The 8150-nt window shown below is 38.5% G+C and overlaps 1 long non-coding RNA gene across 1 annotated transcript; it reads right to left on the reverse strand.

Moving 5' to 3' along the window:
* Window positions 1–5014: 5014 nt before the first annotated feature.
* On the reverse strand, window positions 5015–7815 carry LOC147654950 (uncharacterized). Its single transcript, XR_015283533.1, has 2 exons — window positions 7632–7815; window positions 5015–7117 (listed from the first exon to the last, which is right to left on the reverse strand). It is a non-coding gene; the product is annotated as an uncharacterized LOC147654950 (long non-coding RNA).
* Window positions 7816–8150: the final 335 nt, after the last annotated feature.

Genomic DNA, 8150 nt, shown 5'->3' on the forward strand with positions numbered 1-8150 from the left:
AATGTGTTAGATTTGTTCACAAATTATGGTTCTTACTGTATAATTAGTGAAAGCTCTTGATTCTCATTGCATAAAATCACAGTAATGCACAAAGATGGGGACTAAGAGATGAGCTACTTTTTTTCCATTTTACAGTGAGTAAACTTAGGTGCAGAAGAGTCCTGTTCAGGCTAGGCAGGGAAATCTTGGCCAAGCCCTGAACTCTAAAGTTTCATCTGGGTACATTTACCTGTAATTTTAGTTTCAATAAAAAAGGTATTTATTTACTAATTTGATGTAATGACAGTTAACTGAAGGAGTAATTTCAAGTAATTCAAGTAATTTAAAAAGAGCGGATTTTTTTTCTACTGTCCACCTTAAAAGAGCATGAGTAAATTAAACAATTAGAACTGGTTACAAAGGTAAGCTAAAATCTAAACATAATAAGACACTGTTTTCAGCATTTCAAAAGAACCAAATACAACACATCAGCAGCTTCAAAATCCTTTTGAATAAGTGCACTCAGAAACAACTAACTAGCAAACAAAGCTTTTATGAAGACAGTGTGGTCAGTGAACTTTTGGCATGTCAATTCTATAAAATGTAGGCCTCTGGAAATATTCCTCACATTTGAGTAAGTAGAAAAGAGCCAAATTTAGCAACAGATGGTCTGGATGGGGAATGATGTTTTGCTGCTTTTTACAAAGTTTGACAGGCAAGAATTTCTGTAAAAAGAAAAGCATACTCCTTATGTATTGTTTAAAGGGTGTAATTTTTTACATTTTGGAGAATTGAGAATAATAAAGTGATCAGAATCTCAGAGACCAGTGAGAAGATTTTATCAGATTACTTTATATAGGTGAATTTCTATTCTTTTCAAGTAGTACAGACACTGAGTAAACAACATCCTGCATCATGGGATAGCTGTTCTATATCCTAGCATTTATCACAATTTCTAGGCAATAAAGCTAATTCTATGGATAGATAGATCATATTAGTCTAATAGAGTGGGTCAAGTAGTACAGAATCACAGAATATTCTGAGTTGGAAGGGGCACACATGGATCATTGAAGTCCAGCTGCTGGCCCTGCACAGGAAAGCCTCAAGAATCATATCACGATTAGTACATAAAATTGAATGTCCTTTGAGAGTAAAAAGCCTTTGGTTTGGATTTTGGGTTTTTTTAGCTATTGATTTCATGCAAATATGCACATGAACATTTATAGGAGGAAAAAGTGCTTCAACCTCAGTAACAACAAAAGTGATAAGAAATAAGTAGGTAACTGTATATCATTGTCTTTGGTGAATGTCAAAGCAGAATCAGCATAGTTTCAGCAAGCATAGTGTTGGGGTGTTTCCATGTCTTTCAGAAGGGCAATTTTACACCTCCAATAGGAAATCTTCATGCTTAATGTAGGATTGTAAAAATGCCAAAAAAGAATATCAATTATTAAAAAGGATAAAGGCATCAAGGTGGATTGATTCTACTAATATGATAAAAATTGCTTTGCCAACAAAATCTATTAAAAATTACACTAACAAAGTTGCTTTTCTAGGTTTTGATTCAGTAAAAGGATTAAGCACATGCTTAAAGCTAACTTTCCTGAACTGGAAGCCTTTAAGAATTAATACGAGCCTCTGAAAATGGGATACAGGATATTCTAAAATATGCCAGGCTCCTAAATAAAACAGGGCAGAAGTTATAAGCTGATGTCTAATAGTTTCTCTTGTACCACCAGATCCACTAAAAGAATTACAATAGCAAAGGCAAAGCCAGAGATGCATCTACGCCTGGCTTCAGCACATGACAAGAACAATCCTGTCTTTTTGGTTTTGCTCTTTATTAGTTCTCATTCTGCTCAGAATTCACAAAAAAGTTGCTTGTAGTGTCTGAATATAATAATTGTTTTAATAAATTTTGTTGTAAGTTTGAGTTGTTTCAGCAATTTTTATTTTGTCTTCCTTTATAATTTCATAGAGTTACATAATCTGTTTGATTTCTGAACATCTTTTTTTTTAGATGTTGCATGGATTCTTTAAATAGGAAAGATATTGTGTATGCTTGTGTCACTAGAACATTGTTCAGCTTATTGTTTCATTAAGAATGGATATGTTGCAAACTTTTCATGGCAATTACTGCAATAGAAGCCCTTGTTTTCTTGTCTGAAGGTTTTCCCCACTTGGTTTCCTATTATTAAATTTAAATAACTTTTTATGATGTCATAGTTCTCACAAAACCTTCATAGGATTAAGATATGTTGATATGAAAGACAGAGAAAAATAACATGTTGATATAAAATCAAAATGCAAACTCTGGGTAGCATAATTCAGATCCCAATAGTTAAAAATAGAAATGTATCAGTAAATGAGAGGGAAAGAGGGAAAGGAATTAAGATTAGACAGCAAATCAAAGCTGATAAAATATGTTTAAAAGGACAATGCTGTTTCTCACTGGCATCTATGGATATAATTAAAATCAGCTCTGTGTCATTTTGATAGACAGAAACATTTAACTCAAATGACAAATGTAATTATTTTTCCTAGAGATTTATCCAAAACAAATAAGAGTGCCTTCCCCAAATTATCCACAGTGAGAATGCATTCAATGCATTTTTAAATTCAATTATAACTTGCCCAAGTATCATTATTAGACATTTAAACTATGAACTGGTATGTTTAATTGAGTAAGCATGGTAAATCACACATTATTCATGTTACCTGATAGGATGAGCATGCAAGCAGGTATTAATAAAATAATGAAAGGTCTACAGTCTGCTTCTAAGAGCTCAAGCCTGCAGTTTTTAAGTTCAGCAAACATGAATGTCCCACATTTAAATGCTAAATATAACCAGAAAAAACATGCTGGGGCTGTATTTTTAGTTTTTTTTAACATGTGTGATTGAATAATGGTTGGGTTTTCACAACAACATCCTGACACGCTTTTTTTTTTAAAAATTTGTTATTCTCTCTTGTTTTTGCCTGATTACTGTACTAGGCACAAGCTCAAAGCTATTTATGGGTAAAAACACCAATGATGAAACAAAAGCCAACAGAAGATATGAACAACTCCTTAAATATTTTATGATACTTTGAAAAAACAGAAAGCAAATTCAATTTCTCACACTAAGATACTGTATTTTGCTAAATCTGCAAATACAGTAAGGATAGACAAATTGCTCAGAAGTGAAAATTTGCTACAGCCTTTGAATCCCCAACAATCAGATTTATGAAATTATTGTAATATAAGTATGCATTTTTGTAGAATGTAAGGACTGAAATGAATGAAAAATGTGGAAGAAAATAGATTAAAAATAAAATTTCCATGAAAAATGGTCATTTATGGAATATGTCTTTTATCACTGCTCTTTTATATAGTATATTTGTTTTCCTTTACTGTAAAGCTGTTGAAGAGAGGAGAGAAATGTACAAAGCCTAGGTAGTCCTAGTCATCATTCAGAGCACCTAAATCTGACACCAGCTTTGACTTTGATATCGCTGTTTTAAAGTTGATCTAATACTGTTGCCCTGGAAAAGAGAAGTCCTGTCTTTCTCCTTTCCATCCCACTCAGAACTGATTGCTTCTGCCTTCTCCCTTGCAGCAGCTACAGTGACTTGGTCAGTCTCAAGGAGATCAGGTCAATGTACTAATGTTGCTTAAAACTCATTATATTCTTCCAGGGTTAACTTTAAATTGATTTGCCTTGGTAATGGAAAAGAAGCAGCAGAAATGTGGTGAAAGCTGGACCATGCATCTCAGTATCAGGCTGTTTTTAGGTCAGATTAAATTCATCATGAAACTGATCTTCAACAAGATGTCTAAAAAAATATGATCTGAACAGGCTTTGGTTTCCTCACTTTACAAAAAAATGCTGATGATATTAAATTTCTCAGCCAGCTCTGACTCGGACTTTTATTCACTTTTCTTGCTTGTTTAACGATGGGGGACATAGAAAACATCTTTCACTGTAGTTTCTTCTACATCTGTTGAAAATAAGTTCCAGAATCATATTTACCTTCTCTTACTTCTTCAACTATAGTCCCTGCTTTCAATCACTCACTTTACCATGGTGCTGCTCCTTATATCAGTGGTAGATATTTCTCTCAAGACTTATACTGATACATGTATTTTCCAATTTATATCAGAACTCATAGTTCAATGCTTAACAGCAGAACAGATTCTACTTATCATGCTCCCAACAAAACCTCCTCAAAACTTATCATATGCAGGCTCAGAGGTAATTCTCCATCCTTCCCCAGAAAGTCTTTCCTAGACAATAAGTAGCCCCATTTTCTTCAACATCACACATGCCTCTGATATCACTCAGGCTTCTCTACAACTGTGCTGCAGTGCTGTGCTTAAACCCACAATGTTTCCATTATAGCACCTCTGAATATGCCATTTCTGTTTACCCTGTGCGACACCTGCTACATCTCAAAACTATTCTTGTTTTTAACATTTACAAATATTTACTTCTTCTTTTTTCCCTTGTAAGGTTGACAAAAGGAAGGAGATTCATTGACAGTTCTGCTGCAAAGGCTCTTTCTTGTCTTTGACAGACTCATCTGTTCCTGTGCATCAACACACGGCCTCCCTGTTCTTCAACCATACAGAGCAGTGTCCTGCTCTTCCCACTCAGGCTTCCTCCCGTATCAATTCTCCCACTCATCTCTTTAGATCAGGTTTAAAATCTTGCCTCCGCTTCCTGTCACATTAAGATTCTAGCATCTATCATCCACCTGTTAGCATTTTGGATATGCCTTTCCGAGATTGCGTTTCATGTAGTGAGAAGGCCATGGGTTGTGCCTGTGAACCTGTGCAAAGTTAGCCTGTAAACATTTCCTTAATAGTCTCCTGGGAGACATTTTCTGCAAATGTCTTGAAAGCAGACAGATTCTGTCAAAGGCTGTCAATCCATCATATTGATCAAACTGGCTTGACTGTTTCTTGAACTTCCCTGTTTTAACCCCTGAACTACAAGGGACTTGCTGTATGTGCCCTTAAATTGGCTTTGGGGAATGGGTTCTTTTTTCCTGCTTTTTCCTATGGTACAGTACTTACTACAGAGAAATCTCAGCTATGACAGAGGTTGTGGCTGCCACAATCTCTGTTGCTGTGGTAAAAAAAAAAATTAAAAAAAATCAATTATTATAGTAGATTAACAATTATTAATTTGAGCATATAAAAATAATGTGCCATAACCAAACTCTAAGTCTTTTGTTATTGCTCTGGTATTACATTTGCGACCAGACAAATGTTAGCGTTTTATTAAATTAAAGATTGCTTTATCTATTTAAAAATATCTTCATTCTTTTAATTAAAATATTACAACAATACAAAAACATTGGTAGTTTCTGTACTTGAAAACTGTGAATGATGGAGAATGCACTTTGGGATAAATGTCACTGGATGGCACACAAAAGAAGTGTCTTTCTTTCACATCTCTTGGTACAGCCCTTAGTCAAAGAAAAGGGCCATGAATGGCTATGGAAGCTGCTGCTGGTATTATGGTAGGAATTCTAGTATTGTTTTATATTTATACAAAGGAGAGACAAAGTTATCTAATTATCTTAGGACAAAAATGTAACTAATTTCAGATTTTAAGGTGTATGTATGATTGGATTGGATTCTTGTTTTCTTATTATACCTCACCCTAAACCTGCTTCTTAAGTTGTGTATCCCTCTGTGTGCGTACAGACAGTAGGCTGATATTTTGCACAGAAGCCCCCTTGCTCAACACCCACCTTCTAGGATAATCCAGGAGCAGCAGCAATCTAACAGGATGTTCCTTCATCGGTGATGCCATCAGAAAGAGCTGCTGTGTGACCTCAACATTTGAGAAAAATGTCTCCATTTTAATAAAGTAAGTTATTAAATAATTAGTTTAATCTACTACAGTTCTATTGCTGGCCCAGTTCAGGTAAGAAATGGTGACAGCTCTCCACAGAAAGCAAACAAGGTCGCGGTAAGATGTAGACATTCCTTATTTTCATTGGTCTCTTTTTAGCAGATCAACAAGATCCTGAGTACAGAGAAGACATGAGCTGGATCCGTTACCACGTGTGTATTATTCACAGGGTTACACCTGATTATGCCTTCTGGCATCAAAATCTAGTAGTAATCCATGAGGACAGCCCTCATTCAGAGTAATCTTACTTTTTAAGGGCCTTCTGCTTTTCAGTGTCCTTTCAGTTGCTGTGGATGAAGACATACTGCTCCAGGGAACCTGCTCTGAGCTCCCTGAGGACTCCAGTCCCTTTTTGCTGGGAAGGTCAGGGATGGCCTATGACAGCTTGGTGATGAAGTGCTCAACACTTAGGACTTTATATATTGAAGGGAAGCATGAAGGAATGATTTAACAGATGTATTTGTGCCTGCAGAAATTTATGGGCATGTGGATATTCTGTGCCAGGACTTTTGAGCTGCTGGCAAATATCCTTGCCAAAAGTCATAGAGCTCAGATTTACACAGAGTATATTCGTCATTAGGGTTGGTATTCATCAAATGTAACCTCAGTATCTTGTATTACTAAATGTCTCAATGCGAGTTGTTTTAATTTTTTCCAGAGATAACCCTGGAATTATCTTTAGAGCACTCAACATTCAATCCCTCTCTCCAGTTTTGCCTTTGCTCAACTCCCAGCTCTCCGTGTGGACATTTCTAAAGAAAGGCATCATGACTGAAAGTTGCCTTGTTATCAATGTCCATACTGTTACAGTTTGGAGGCGATGAATATTTTTTTTACCTTCTGAAATAGCATAAAAGCTTTGGCTTCATAGAAGATCTCACACCGCTACAATATGATGACTGCAACTTGAGGGGGTGGCCTCTACAAGCCTCTGGCATATGGGTTTCATGTATTAGGGTCTGTAAAGGAGATACCACTTGTAAGGATTTCAAGAGTGCCAGGACTGTGTGCCAGATGGTAGAAGCCATATGAGTTGCAGAGTTCTTGAAAGATATTTTTTCCTTTTTTTTTTAGTTTGTTTTTGTTTATCATAGAGAATATGCTTCTGGGTTCATAAAGTTTCAGCATGTTCTGCCTACTGCGTCATGGAGAAAAATATTAACTCCATCCTGAATCCAGGCCACCAGGAGAATAAAAATAGTGTTTAAAAAAGGAGGTAGGCAGGCCGTTTCCTGGGACAGAAAAAAAAAATAGTTGGTTTAAAATACATTCTTGCTATTTTAATACTAAAATGAATAGATTGTTATTGCTGTTATTCTCTGAAACGATTTATTCAGAAGATTAAGCCGAGTTCTTTGAAACAAGTGTATTTAAACACTGCTTAATCCTGTTCACCAGGAAATGCAGTTTTTCTTGTTATGAAGAATTAGTCACATTTGAGTTTGAGCATATGTTCACTCAGTATCATGGAGGGGCTTCCCCTACCACAAACAGCTGGTATGATACAGCGAGCCCCTGTGATCTGGGGTCAGAGGCCAGGGAAGCACATGTAACTCGTGGGACATTGGGCTAGCAGGAACTCCAGGTACACGCCATGTGGGAGTGAGGGCATGGCTGTGGTCACAACACTTATTACAACAGATGTACTGCGATGAAGAGGGCGCAGCATTGATCAAGGTATTTAACTGGATTGTCCATCTCCTTTGAAGCCAACTAGTGCTCTTGTGAAAATTCATCTAAACCCACCATTTCCTCACGAGAAGACGCGGGGCCGTCATGAGGAGCGCGGGTACGCCGGGCTGAGGGGAGCCGGAGGGCGGAGAGGCCCCCGCGGGCCCAGCCCTCAGGCTGCAGGCAGGCGCTGGGCAGGCCCGCCTGCACAACGCGGGCCCGCCCGCCCTGCCGGCCGGCCGGCCCTCGGGCTCGCCTCGGGCTGGGGCCCGGGCCGGTGCCGGCAGGTGGCGGAGCGGGCCTGGCGGGCAGCGCTGGGTGCGGCAGCGCCGCCGCCGCCGCCGCGTGTTCCTGTTTTTGTCCCTAAATAGCTGACCTTGGGAGAGCCGCGGCCCCGCTGCGAGCTCCGCGCTGCCGCCCGCGCCGCCTTATCTGCCGTTTGTTTAGCTGGGTGGGAAGCCGAGCCCCGCCTGCCCGGCCCGCCAGAAACTTCGGGGTTTTTCCACCAGCCCCGCTGGATTTTCCCAGGCTCCTCGTAGCAAAGTGTCTCGAGGCACGGGGTAATGCCCCGCTTTTAAAATTGGTGTCTCCGGG

Source organism: Cyanistes caeruleus, chromosome 2 (genome assembly GCF_971803275.1).
Source record: "Cyanistes caeruleus chromosome 2, bCyaCae1.hap1.1, whole genome shotgun sequence".
In the NCBI taxonomy this organism is placed as follows: Eukaryota; Metazoa; Chordata; class Aves; order Passeriformes; family Paridae; genus Cyanistes; species Cyanistes caeruleus.